At 42.8% G+C, this 14534-nt stretch overlaps 1 long non-coding RNA gene across 2 annotated transcripts in view; it reads right to left on the bottom strand.

Moving 5' to 3' along the window:
* Window positions 1–13035, bottom strand: part of LOC129784158 (uncharacterized) — a 54705-nt gene extending 41670 nt beyond the window's left edge. For both annotated transcript variants that reach the window (XR_008746591.1, XR_008746592.1), the window contains exons 1-2: window positions 12899–13035; window positions 12719–12779 (exon numbers count right to left, since the gene is read on the bottom strand). This is a non-coding gene — a long non-coding RNA (uncharacterized LOC129784158). The remainder of the gene's footprint in view (window positions 1–12718; window positions 12780–12898) is intronic.
* Window positions 13036–14534: the final 1499 nt, after the last annotated feature.

Below are 14534 nucleotides of genomic sequence, written 5' to 3'. Positions count from 1 at the left end.
CAAATTTGCCCAGTTTTAGGAACTCCAGCAACAAATGAGAAACAAAAATACCTTTGTCATACAGTATCAGTAATACTCCGCTATTTGGGCACTCAAGAGACCAATGTGTTACAGTCCAGTTAGAGCGTATAGAAAGACTTCAATAAAAACAACTATAAAGGGAATTAAGGGTAGGAGAGAAAAAAACAGAAGCATCACTCACCCCAAAAGGCTGAGTGTCAGAACATTTCATTTCAGCATTTCTAGAATCTAATGACCAATTTTATTAATTACAAAGCCGACTTGACTTGATTCAAAATGGTAATTTCTGCTTAAAATTTTACTTCTAAATTATGGAAAGGGAATAAGTTATTTAAAATGGAAACAAATACTTTAATTTAGATTGAGCGATGTAGTTCATATCAGTCCAAAGTGATCTCTTTCAGGTTTTTCTTCTGCTGAAAAGTAATAAAAAGAAAAAATAATTCTCTCTACATTGGAAAGGAATTACATTTTCCAGATTGCAGCATTTTGGTTTTCATTGGGGTGAAGTGGAAGGCAGCAGCTCCAAAACCATAAATCCATTACTGACTAAAATGCTCAGGTCCCCAGACACCTTGCACCTCTTTCTTTTGTTTCAGGGAGGCCCTTCATGTTGCCTCAAGACAGATTATTTATTTCTTTCTTACCCTTTTGCAAAGGTTGATCCTCTCAGCCCAGCTGCAGCAAACAACCCCAGAGGTAGCAGCAATACCTCCAGGCAGCACAACCACCCAACAGGCAGCCCAGCACACCTAGCAAATTTATGATTCTTCTCCAGAGCCTGTGGGATCAGGCTGTCACACAACTCTTGCATCCAGCCGCAAGTCACTCACTGCTTCAGTTTGAAGAAAACACAGGTGAGGAGGGACATTGTAGCCAAGTCCAACCCAGTTAGCTTCACATAAAACACCAGTTGCTGCAGCACAAACAAACTAGTAGGCTGCAACAAGACTTTTACCATCAGTCAGATTCTACTACCTATGCTATTTCTCCTTCCTCCAGAGACAAGACCACACCACTCCTCCACCATCCAACCCCCACCCTCAGTGCTATTTACTTAGTGGAACGAGCTACAGCTGCACATCATCCATGTCAATCAACCCACTGCCTTTGAGGCAAGGCCACAGCTGCATGTTATCAATGCTAACCAACCCACTGCCTTCAGTCCTCTACAGAGGGAGGAGAGCCCCCTGGATCTCCTCCTGCTGAGCACCACCCCTCACCACCTCAGTGGTCTGGGGGTCTGGGAGCTTCAGGCAAATCCTCCACAGAGTCACTGCTTTCTTCCTTGGCAAACAGTTTATTTCCACTTTCCTGCCCATGGTTTTTCCTTTCCTTCTCCCTCTCAGCCCAGATTTTTCTCTCCTATAAAATCCAGCTACCTCCAGACCTATCCCTGATCCCATCCTTCCACCAGTTGACTTTCCCCAAAGCTCGGGTTTTTAGTTTTGCTTTTCAAGTTTGCCTATGGCAATAGACATTTCTTTTCCCAGAGGGCAGAGGGACAGAGGCTTGTGCTCCAGTGGAGTGTAAGAGGGTAAAACCTACAGGTGCAAGAGTGTCTGCTAACACCCTGTGTGGGTTTCAGTTCTTGCATAAGCAAAACCAGAGACACAGCAGGACTCTGCAGCTGTGTCCACTCCCCGAAACAGGGTCTGGCTGCCTGTGCCCACAGGCAGCTCTGGTGTGTGGTGCAGCTGTAACCTGGGATCAGCCGTGGGGAAGGAGATGCATGAGAAGGGGCTGCAATGAGCCCTCTCGGGGCCTCCACCCCTCACCTGGGAGATGCTTTTCAGCTCAGGCTCTCAACCTTGGTCCCTGCCTGAGCCATGCCACTGCCTCTCCAGGTCCTTCTCTGACCTGAGTCCATAGGCTCAGCTCTCCATCTGCCTTGACCCCAGCCAAACCCTCAGCCCTGCCTCCGCCCAGGCAAGCCTCTATAAAATCTAAAATTCCTACACCAGTCGTGCCAAATTAAGACCTATAGACAAGTCTCCATGGTAACTGTATGTAAAACAATTATTAGAGATACCTCTAGCCATGCTTCTATACCTAGAAGCAGCAGTTTGCTTCTCTCACATTTAATCCAATCACTAGCAGATTAATAATATGCAAAAGAAAGAAAAAATCATTGGAAAGGCTGTAAATGCAAACATCCTTCCAGAAAAAATAGCATGGAGGGAGAAATCACATCACCGGTGTGTGTATTTTTATGAAAATATGCAAGCTTGGAGCAACTCTTAGCCCCATATATTTTTTTAAAAGATGCACTCGTTACTTATCATTACATAACTCACAATTAGAGGAAAAGTGCTTCCAAAGTCTAATTCCTTCCTTGCATAAGTGACCTATTTCAATCAGTTTATTTACTTGTTGAAAGAGTACCTGTCATCTTAGCACATTTCCTATTGCCCTTTTCTTACAGGAAGCTAAGGATCATGCATGTTTTTCTAAATTAACATGCTGTAATCTGCTAGCTTTTCAAAAAATCATATACTACATTAGGCCTTATTAGATAAGAAATTTGTTTTCCTCCCACCGCATTCATCCTGCCAACGAACATCAAGGGACTGCAGCATCCCTGACACTCAGTGATAAATCAGGGTTAGACATAAGGAAAGTGATATTCCACTGAAACTGCACAAGGAAGTTTAACCCAGGAGCATCTCATTACTCAGAGCAGACATAGCCCAGGATACTGGGATATAATGTCCTGATTAAAGACAATTTGGGACCTCGGTACCAATTTCCATTTAATGCTACCCAATAACAAGATCCATGAGGTATGTAGCAAGAGACAAATAATCTTCCTGTAAGGTACAGCAACTGGTTTAGCTTGGTAATTAAATTATTTCCTATGTATTGTTTGGCGGAATGTTTTGGGATACTTGAAGGGCAAATAGCTCTACTTGAAGTGCGCTCTCATTGTTTACAAGGCACTTTCCTAAGTATTGGAAAGCAGTGAACAAACATTGACAAATAAAACCCCAATAGAAACCCAAAGAAGGTTGTTATGCTGGGGAGGCATCTGAAATGCAGAAAAAAGTTAAGATTACTTCTGATGGGTTTGGGGGTTTGGGGTGTTTGGTTGTGTTTTTTTTTTAATTAAATGGCTGTAATTCTGGGAATCAATCTTAAAAAAATTACATTAACCTCCAAGGCTGTGAAACCCACCCACAACCACTGGCTTCAACTGGATTTTTGTTCAATGGTAGCTCCAGATTTCATGGCTGTTCTTGACACTATGAATCATAGGCACAGAGGATCTGCATTTCTGAAAACCATATCATGTCATCTGACATCCAACAGCTGGAATTCAGGGGTAATTTTGAAAAGCCAACCCTAGACAACCTGCAGAAGGTCACGCAGGAGCGCAGTGGCAGGAGCTGGGGGCCCTGGGTGGCAGGCAATGCTCACAGGTCATTCTCGACGGCCCAGGGCATGAAAACACAGGCACACAAGGACATGATGGAAATATGACTGCATAGGAGCTCCCACACAAATGCAAAGTGTGTGCTTCCACTGACCCACAAATAACTTCTTGAAGTCACTCTTCTAACCAAGGTAAAGAAATGGGAAAATGCACTGATGTTGTTACTAACCTCTGCTGGTACACTTGCAAACATACATTTTCACTTGCAAAATACATTATTTACATCATAAAAAGCACTCCTTTAATGAAGCACTTTCTTAATATATCTCCTTGTACTGACATGTTACTTTAAGCTCTCTTGTTTCCTCACTTTAATTACTTCCGCTTAAGGAGCTTTGCTTGCAGAAATTCTGTTGGACCCCTTGACTACAATATTAGTGAACTCAAAGTCTGTGGTTCATAGCTGCACTGTCTTTGGGTATTGAAGCAGCGTGTTAGTGTCACTGCTGTTTGCAGCAACAAACACACGACATCATCTCTACAGCACTAGAAGTATTTCTCTATCCCTGCTTATATCAGCTCCTCTCTTCCATCCACTTGCCCTCTGCCCTCCCCTTCACATCATTGCTCTACAGCTCAGCTCCTCTTCTGCTAAAGCATCTCTCTACAGATCTCTTCCTTTCATGAGAACAGTTATCCCTGGCAGCACCTTAAAGGTCTGGCTCTAAGTCAGGCACCTCCATGGAGTGTGGTGTAAGATGTAGTGACAAAAAGCAGCAAGATAAATAATTGGAAGCATTTCTTTGATTACTTCACTGCTAGCACAGCTACGATTTTTCTGCTGCAGTATTACACACTTGCATTTCTGAAAACTCATCTGTGTATGTGCCTGCAAAACCTAACCTGTGCCCATACTCCTTCACACCCCTCGGTGTGGGAACTAATGGCAGAGTGTATGAGAGGAACCATGGCAAAACTGAGAGTCTGGGCATGTGGTACCAGACTGCACCAAAACTGAGAGGCACTGCTGCTCCTGCAGTGTCAGTGCCTTCAGCCCAATTCCCACCCGTCTGCAGCACCCCCTCTCTTCCCACATTTTTTTATTCTGCCCCAATGAGCACAGACTCATTTGTGGGGGCAGTGGGGAAGAAGACCCAGAGAGGACCTTCTGCTCTGTCCTCCCCAGAAGTGCACCAGGGCAAAGCAGAGCTGCTGGGCAGGAAGGACCAGTAGGTTTGAAGGTCTCAAGAGGACAGTGGATGAGGTACACTGCTGCCATGGTCCTGCAGCCTTTGAGTGAGGGTTGACGGAGGGAGGTAGTCCCAGCATCTCCAAAACCATCTTGCATTGCATCCTCCATTCCAGAAGTAGGCAGAAGCACAGAACAGCAAGAAGCAGTTTGGAAGTGGGGAGAGAAGGGAGGACAGAAAAGATCCCTGTCACTTTTCCACCGTTGAGGTTTAACCCCAGCTGGCAACTAAGTACCACACAGCTGCTTCCTCACTCCCCGCAGATACCCTAGTGGGATGGGGAGGAGAATCGGAAAAAAGGCAAAACTTGTGAGCTGAGATAAGAAAATTTAATAATTTAAATAAAATAAAATATAATAATAATAACAAAAGTAATAATTATAATAACAGCAACAATAATAATAATAATGAAAAGAAGAGAGGAAAAGAGAGGAATAAAATCCAATGGGGAAAAAAAACCCCAAGTGATGCCAAATACAGTTGCTTACCACCCCCTGACCGATGCCCAGCTGGCCCCCCAGCAGCCACCAGCAGCTTCCAGTCAACTCCCGCCAGATTATACACTGAGAATGATGTTCTGTGGTATGGAACATCCCTGTGGCTAGTTTGGGTCAGCTGTCCTGGCTCTGCTCCCTCCTGGCTTCTGGTGCACCCGCTCACTGGCAGAGCATGGGGAACGGAAAAGTCCTTGATGCAGAGCAAGCACTACTCAGCAACAACTGAAACACCAGGGTGTTATCAACATTGTTCTCATACTAAATCCAAAACACAGCACTGCACCAGCTACTAGGAAGAAAATTAACTCTGTCCCAGCCAAGGGCAGGACATCCAACACATACCTGTAACCCTATTGAACTTCCTAATCCAAATGCTTTCACCAAACGGAGGAACTTGTTGGTGTAACAGTACCTTTCTCTTTTTCTCCTGTTTCTTTTTTTTCCCTTTCTCCTCACATCACTATCCTTAACGACCTGAAGGCTTTCTAACGTGAATGCAAATCCCACCACTTGGCCCAACCAGTGGACTACCCCCAGCTGAGGAACTCCAGCTGCTGCATCTTTTCACAGAGGTGTCCTTCCTAGGATGCATTTCAAGTATATGGCATCTCATTGTTCTGTAAATACTGCAATGGCCATTTTAAATGAAAAAGAAGAGGGAAAAGGCTGCAGTATAATTAGAGAGAGATACCACCAACCAAGGAGCACTGATAATAGGGAAGGGTGCCATGTATCAGATTCAGATTATGACCCTCACTACACTGGAGAGCTGATATTTTTCTGTTTGCCCTAGTTCTGCATGTTAAACTGTTTCAATGCGGAGCAAACTGTTCTCCTAAATTATATGATCCTCTGCAAAATTCAAAAACCTAAGAAAATCAGGAAAAAAGACCCTCATCAAGAGTTCAATGATGTGTCAAAAGCATTTTTAAAAAATAAATAAAACTGGCAGTTCTGTGGAGAATTATTTATTATTTCTAGCATTCACCCTTCTGCTGGTTCTATCACCAAGTGCAGATACAGGTAGATATTTAAGAGGACATTGGCTCCCATTTTATGACGGAACAGCAGCCATTAAAATTTTTCAGTTATGTTTTAATCCACAAAATGCACAGGCTTCTGTTTCACCAGTTATAATACCACAAAGCTGTAATTAATATATGCCAACTGTATATTTGCAAAGGTATAGCCAATGCAGAGAAATGTATGTAAGTCACAAAATCTGGACAGAGCATTTTCATTCTTATCAGTAGTTAATTAAACATAAATCAAGCCATTAAAAGAACTGCCAGCCCATTCTACCCTGGCCATGTTCTGTTTCTTTTTAAATATTTGAAAGGCAACATTCTCCTTAAAAGACTTATTTTAGAAATAAAAGCCAAATTAATTTCTTAGCTGTCTTGACATGTTGATGACAGCTCCATAAACCTGTGTAATTATAGAAAATTGAGTTCTGATGTTTGATCCTGAACATACCACTGCAAAGAAGTATTATGGAACAGTTTTTGAAAGCTCAGTTGCAGTGGCTGGTGGACACGTATTCATCATGCTTTTGCTTCACAAGCCACCAAAAATCAAACCTGAGGATATTCCCTGGGGGCATCATTCAGAGGAGCAGTCCAGACCACCCCCTTGTGGAATGACCCTTCAAGGTGCACACACACGCGTGCCGTTGCACGCGGGCAGATCTGAGTTTATAACCTGTGCACTTCCATGGCTGCCAGCAAACAGGTTGGTGCCACAACACACGGTAAGAGCTGGAGAAGTACTGCTCTCATTGGGTATATAACACAGCCCAGTGCATCCCAGTAAACACAGGCAAGTGCATAAAATGTGAGTTGATCTCCAGTTTGGGCAAACCTCTGTTTTGATGAAAATGAAATTGATATGAATAGTTTACTGTTCTGGAGATGTATAAAATGATAGCCTTTTTTCCCATAGCGTTTAGGAAAATCTAATCTCTTTCAATACAAGAAATCAGGGAGTTAATTGAACCCATCCTTCACTCCACAGTGAAAGTTATAACAGACCTTAATGTTAAATAAATGTACTGAGAATAGCCAATCTTTGACTTTGGACAGCATTCCTCCTGTAATTTAATTGTGTCCTAACGTAATCAGGTTACTTTCTGTCTCTTACTGAGACTTTAAGGACAACAAGCACCCCTTCAGTAGCAGGGTTGCAGTGCTGGATCTATTTCACTCACAGAAATAGGCAAAATCCCATTTTGGCTGACAGTGATGGGGTGTCTAACCTTTCTCCTCCTCCTCCGCATGCCGAGAGCACTGCCAGGGCTGTGCCAGTGCTGCCTGCAGCTGCCTGGGGCCGGTGGACAGCACTGCTGAGGTCAGTGTTATTTCTGGGGTCCGCCCTCAGACGCTGGAGAAAGTCAATTCCACCCAACTCTCCTTCAGAAGCATCTTCTGGAGAGCAAGTTCACACCATGCAGCATTGAAAAGATGGTGTACAGGAGAGCCACTGCAGTGCCAAAATGTTACAGACCGACTTGCTAAGTAGATGTGAAAGATCTCTGCCAGGAGATTTAGATCTTCAGAGACTGTCCTAAAATGAACTTGAGAGAATCTTCTACAGTACTTTAATACTAACAGGATTTATACGTTTATTTAAAAAAACCCTTCCGCATGAAAAATCCCCAGTGCTTTAGTGACTGCATGTCAAGAAACCATCCTCCAGCTCCTAGGTCTCAGCCTCATCGCTGAGAAAAGAGTTTTGCAGGGATCCAGATAATAATCCCAGCACAAAATGGGGTTGTTTTACTTTTTTCCATGGGAACAATAAGGGGAGAAAGAAAAAGTATTTGAGAAGGAGAGGACGAGTACTGGAAAGCAACAATAGATGCCATTTTAAGCAGAATTCAAAGGAATAAATAACATAAACACTAAGCAGATTACCTATGTTGGTAGAGATAGATGAGGTATGTTTATAGGAACACAGAAAATGGAATATGCCATCGTAAGAATGTTTTTTCCTTGGGTGTTAAAAATAGTGACTGTAAGTACAGTCTCTTCGTGGCAACAGGAACTGTATATGCTCAGCATTCCTGACAATTCAACAGACACGCAGAACCCTCAACAGCACAGATCTTTTCCATCATACTTTTCTACCCCATCTGCCCTTCCTTCCCCCACCACGGATATTTGGTGACGTATTTTATGGCACAGAAGAGCCCAAACATCCTCCTAGCAGAGACCAGGCTTTCCTTTGGCCCCATCTCACAGTTCCCATCCCCAGCACTGCCAGCTCCTGCAGGGCTACCCCAGTTTGCAAACAGAGGCAGGGGCTCCCAGGCAGCTATAAGCCACCACAGCCTTTTTATATTAAGTCCTGTAGGTGCCTGCAGAGCATCTCTCAAGCCTTACAAATATAATCACGCTCCTACGGAATGCAATGGCTTCTAAAATGTTCAGTGGGCTCCCAGTGTAAATACCTTCACCTTGGGTTGCACACGCACTGCCGTGTACCACGCTGTATTTATAGCAGTACAGGGGTGAGAGAGCCCTGACACACACCATTTCTCCAAAACACCATTGATCAAGGAAGGATAGAGATTTTTTTTTTTACTCCCCCCCCCCCCCCCCCCCCCCCTAAAAGATAAGTGAATCCTTTGCTCCACCGGTTATGGCTGTTCCTATTTCTCAGGTAGCCATCATACCTTCACCGTGAACTTCACCACATCCAGCTTCCTTGTGTCTGCCACTGCTCAGGTCATCCTCGTGTCAGTCGTGGCCAGTCCAGGTTTGGGACTGAACATACCACTTCTCTACAGACACAGTCCACATGAATCCTATTTATAAAAGGCATCAGGGATTCCAAAGAAACCAACAACATCTCTGCTTCAACACAGATTTCCTCTTTTAATAGAGACTGAACAGAACCTCTCTTTCTCAGAGGCCAGTAGCAGACACAACGGTAAAAAAATCTACCTTTGTCAAGGAAAGAAAGGTCACCAGTCCAGACCTGCACCCCTGGAAGAAGTGCCAGGCACAAAGACCAACTGCCATATGATTATGATAAGCCCCAGTGTCTCCTTCAAAACTGTTTTACATGAACAAGTAAAAGAAATACAGTATAGTTGGGAAGGAAGGGATAGGGCAAAGAAAAACAAACAGGTAAAACAAGGTTTTAAAGAAGAGAAGAAGGTGGCAGCTTCCATTGTCAGTTCAAAGCTTCCCTCTAAGACTATTTGCCTACCTTATGTAAAAGGCATCTGAAAAAGTTCAAGTTTCCACAATGATCCCTACAGGTGTAATTCTTGCCTAGCTGCAGAAGCAGTTTAAAGCTTCTTTCAGTCTGTTCATTTCCCTGAACTAGATCCAGATTAAAAGCAATCCCTCTAAAGAAAAAGAAAACCCAAGTACCTGTTAAATCTATTCCCTCCAATAAATCTCCATATCTGTATCAGGTGTCCTCAGCTTCTATAATCCCTGTACCTCTGCCTGCCATTCAATAATTTTTTTAAATAGTAACTTCCTAAGAGACTAAATGAAGATTAATCCTTTGGCCTGTACTCCTCTGTGCAGAAATGATACATTTCTGATGCTCTCTTGAGGGTGAACGGAGGTCGAACCAATCGTAACTGATCCTCTGCACGTTTAAATCATACAAAGACTCTTCTTTCATATTTGCTAATTGCACCTGCTGATACCCTGTGTAAGTCACCTGAAGAAAAGCTACCAAATGCTTTAAATCTATTGAACCAGGCAGCCTTGTCTCACTGCACAGGATGGTTTCCAGTGATGTGCAATGCAGCAGCTGCAGGTAAGCAGCAGCATATCACACTGCACCTGCCCAGGGACCATCCAGGCAGAGATGCTGCCTTTGCTCCTGCTTAGCACCTAGCAGTAATCTGTCTGGCTACAAAAATTCCTCAGCTTATTCTGCAGAGGCCTTTTTACCTAGTCTGTTGGCTAACCTTCTAAAAAAAAAGGCCGTGGTAGAGCTGGTAATAACTTGGAACAGCTTTTTAACCGCAAAAAACATTGTAGAAATTAAACAATTTAGGCTCCTTTAAAAATTCCACGTTCTTCCATGGTAAGCATTCTTATATTTATTATTCTTGTATTTGAATGTGATACTTGATTATTTGAAATTGCCTGAACAAAACCGATGCCAGAATAGTTCAGCTCAGTGTTCTTTTCTCACAAATAAATAGTATTTAGATATTTGCTGCTTCATTCACCCAGTGGATCCAGGAGTCTGTAAACAACAAATTATTTTAGAACACTGCACAACTGCTATTATTTTGTCTCATTGGTCCGCATACCAGTTAAATTGTCCTTATCCCGAGCAGCAAGCTTTAAAAACTTGGGCTGCCGTGTACTCAAAAATATAGAGATTTTTTTTAATTAGCCGTGACATACCCAGCAGTGTCTGTCTGCTGGCATGGAGCAAGCTGCCTAGCAACAATGCAAAAAAATCCTCCAATAACCCCCACTGGATCACAAAGAGTCTGTTAAAAATGGTAATCTCTCTCATAGAAAAGTAGAGATGGTTTCAATTAAGGGCAGCAATTCTCAACTTGTTATTTATACGCAGTGAGCTAAAATAACATTCATAAAGTATAAATACAATGTGAAAAGGCCATGCATAATTACTTAAAACTTTAATTTGCAGTACGTAATTTGCTATTCCATCTGTAAGCCTTTTGTTTTGTTTAATGGCAAAAACATTCCAGCTAGGTCAGACCTACACTGGAGTTTATACAGCGTAGAAATCTCAGCAAATAGGGCTGGAACAGGCTCAAGGAGTCATTAGTCCATCCCTAAGCATCAAGTCAGAATAATTTATATCTAAACCATTCCAGATCAATAAGACTTTACTTGTTTCACAAAACCTCTAAGTCCAAACAGTAGACAATCTCCCTTGGCACTCCGCTCAGTTGCCTGGCTCTCCCAACAATTAGAAAACATTGGGAATTCTCTAACCTAAACCTCCCTTGCTCCAATCCTGCTTGTTGTAACGGAGCAGCCATAAAGAACAATAAACATTTTTTTAGCAATTTCTGACGTACTTGAAAATGGCTACCATGTGTCAGTCTTCTGTTGAGTAAACAACTCCAGCTTTTCTCAGGCTTTCCTTATATAGCTCATACATTGTTACTGAATTGCTTCCTATCTCTTCTGGATTATTTCTCCCACTCCTTACACTCCCTTTTGCCTTGCATATTGAGTAAACACATGCTCTCAGTCCAAGTCAGCAGTGATAGCTCTAGGTCTGCGGCCATCCCTTCCCCAGGCACTGCAGGACCCAGGTGACCTTTCTCTTTCTTTTCCTATCCTTTTCTGGCTTCACCTGGCTCTTGTGGATGATGCTGTTCATGTCACTGAGCAGTGACCACCACTGGCCTTGCTACAGAAAACTTGGAACTAGACAGAGGTGCACACGCGAAGTTGACCCTCCCCTTGTGCCAAGACCCCATTTCACCCCAGCAAAGGGCAAACGTGAGGCTGGAGGCAATAAGCCCCTGGGCGGGCTCTCGCCTCCAGCCCTGCAGCCCCACCTGGTCAGGCAACAAAATGTGCCCAAACCAACAGCATTGCGGCTGGCTTTACATGCACTCTGGCCAGCTTATCCTCTGGGTAACAGAGCATCGCTTCTTTGCAGGTGGAGCCCTGGGCTCCAGATAGGACATGACCCTCCCACCTCAGCCCAACACAAAGCACCAGGAGACCATGATGGCCCTTGGCTGCCCTTGGCAGTGACGGCTATGGGCAGGAGCACCCAAGAGCCTTACAGCTTATCCCACCTTGATCATAAGGGAAAATCCACCATCTCTCTTTCAAACTAATTTTGCTTTCCCCAAAGGAATAACTCATTAAAGAATCACAATTGAAAGCCTTTAGGGATTGCATCCTTGCAAAACAAAGTCCCTAGTCCTTTCTCAGGAACAATGAATTGTGCTTTTTTTGATGAAACAATAAAAGGACTCAGAGTCATCCAGTGGATTAGCACAAACATTTATCCTAACTTGGCAGAGATACAAGCAATGAGGAAAAGAGTCCAAGAAAGGAATAAATAATAGATAACCTCAGTACCTGGGGTCAAAACACTGGGAAAACATTCCCTACACAACACAAGCTGTGAAATCCCATCTTTTGAAATATATACTTCCAAATTCAGAATGAAATGCCAAAGGACCAACTTTGCTTTTGACCAGATGTTTGCATTTTGTTGATATTTTTAACAATTACCTGACAACACTTAATCCAGTGCTTTGAAAAGGGGTATCACTATGTGAAGTTTTTCTATTGGTATAATTATGAGTAGACTTCACTGCAGAGTTTGGTAAATTAGAGTCCTCCTAGCTCATACACAGCATGTGCATAGCTACTCTGCAGCTGTAAAGTCTGCATTATCACATGAGAAGTTAACTTTTTTATATATATCCTGATTTATCAGGGGTTCTTCTGAAACATGCAGGATACACATACATATATATTATTTTTTATATTTTTTTGTCACATTAAGTAGTCAGTTTTCACCCCCAAAAAATTCTACTAGAATTTTCACTTTTCAGCAGTTTTCCTTTTTGGTTATTAAAGTGACTGATTTCTTACCTTATTAGTTTTTATTCCTCTGTTCTTCTTGCTGGGAGTGGAGTTTTGACTGTGGCTGGCTCTAGAAGCAATGAAAAAATGTGATCATCCTCAAAGGTCTCAGTCAATTGCTCTGCGACTCACACTAATCAATCAAGTCCAAACCTTTAAATTTGACTACAAAAGGCAAATCTTTCCTACCTGTCCCTCTCACTTCTCCTCTTCAGACAACTACATCTTGGTGTGTTAACTTTCAGCCTGTTCCTGCTAGTTTCTCTGTATTAACCAAAGTGGGTATTTTGGTTTTTTTAAGACAGCTTAAGCAATGGGTTGCAGACACAGTTCTTGTGTCTGCATATTTATTACGGCAAGGGGAAGCTGTATACTCAGGGGCATTCCTTTTGTTGCTGGCAACATAATAACATTTGCTTAATTGTGTTTTATTAATGTTAATATACCCAGAGGCTCAGACTCTGCCTGCACATTTTTGTAAATTGAATTAAAGGAAAAATGAATCAGAGTTAAAAGACAGCTGATTAATTTTATTCACTTGCTTAAGGGGGTTTAAGCCAAATGGTCTCCACATCTATTTTTCTTTAGAGAACAGACTTTATAGCCACAGGGCTAAGAGAAACTTGTCAGTAAGCCATTTTCATTGTCATGTGTCAAGGAGAGCTATTTAAAGCATTAAAAGGAGTGGACATTAGAGAGAGGTGCTCACCCCCTGCTCTGTACAAATGGCAAGGTTGTACAGACACGGTCTCTCCTGCCTGCTGCCGAGATCAGAGGGTTTTCATAAAGCATTTTCTAATGAAGCTTTCAGAACAGCCCCCAGAGCCTGCTGCTTGAGACAGGCAAGGACACCAGCACAGCACAAACCTGCTAAAAAGGGACATTTCGATCCACAGAAAATCCAACTTATTAGCAGGTCTACCTCAACACATACTGTAATTTAAAGGCCATTATTGCACTATTTAATAGGCTTTCAGCTAGTCACAGTAGAAATCAGTTCTTGAGACAGATTTCTCATTTGGAAATAAACATAATTCATTAGAGAAGCCTCCTCTGGATATGTATTTGTACAAAGCCTGGGCTGAAATGTCAGTGTGAATGCAGCGCTGTTCAGTAGGAAACTCTATTTACCAGTTATTCAGAAGAGTTTGGTCTGAAGAGACTGTATATACAAATGTGTTAGGCATTTCTGGCAACCCTCCTTTGAGTGATTTCTTCATGACTTCTTATTCTAAACTGGAAATTTGTAAAAGATAGCAAGGCAAAAGTCTCAAAGGATGTTTAAAATGTATGCAGAAGTGGATGGCTCAAGCCCCTCCACGTTAGCAGAAGGCACAGCAGACGTCCCTCATCATGACTGGCACATCATGTCAGGATCAGGATCTGAACATTGTCCATCTGTTTTGTCAGCCAGGGACCTGGGAAGGAAAAAGCCTAGTCTGTAAGGAAAGGATTTCCACTCTTCCAGATCCCATCGCCATGGGATGGGCTGTAGAAGACTCCCAGTCAGCATAGACCATCTCCAGCCACATGGCCATGGCCAATTCTCTCTGCAAGTACCACTCAGGTGACCTTGCACAGCTAATGACATATGGATAAAGAAAATGACCCAGGAGGAGGAAATGTAGAATTTCTGAGAGTAAAGGAAATTATTATTTGGCTCACCAAATAACCGTTGACCCTTTTTGCAGGCTTTTTCACATCCTGTGTTCCAGACAAACAAGACGTATGTACCACCAGATCTTACACATGCATGCACTTGGCAAATCCCATGTTGCATCCCAGCCTGCAAGGTACCTTCATGTGCCACAGGCATGAGCAAAGC

This window comes from Falco peregrinus, chromosome 3, assembly GCF_023634155.1.
Source record: "Falco peregrinus isolate bFalPer1 chromosome 3, bFalPer1.pri, whole genome shotgun sequence".
NCBI classification, from domain to species: Eukaryota; Metazoa; Chordata; class Aves; order Falconiformes; family Falconidae; genus Falco; species Falco peregrinus.
This window is presented reverse-complemented; position numbering and strand designations above follow the sequence as displayed.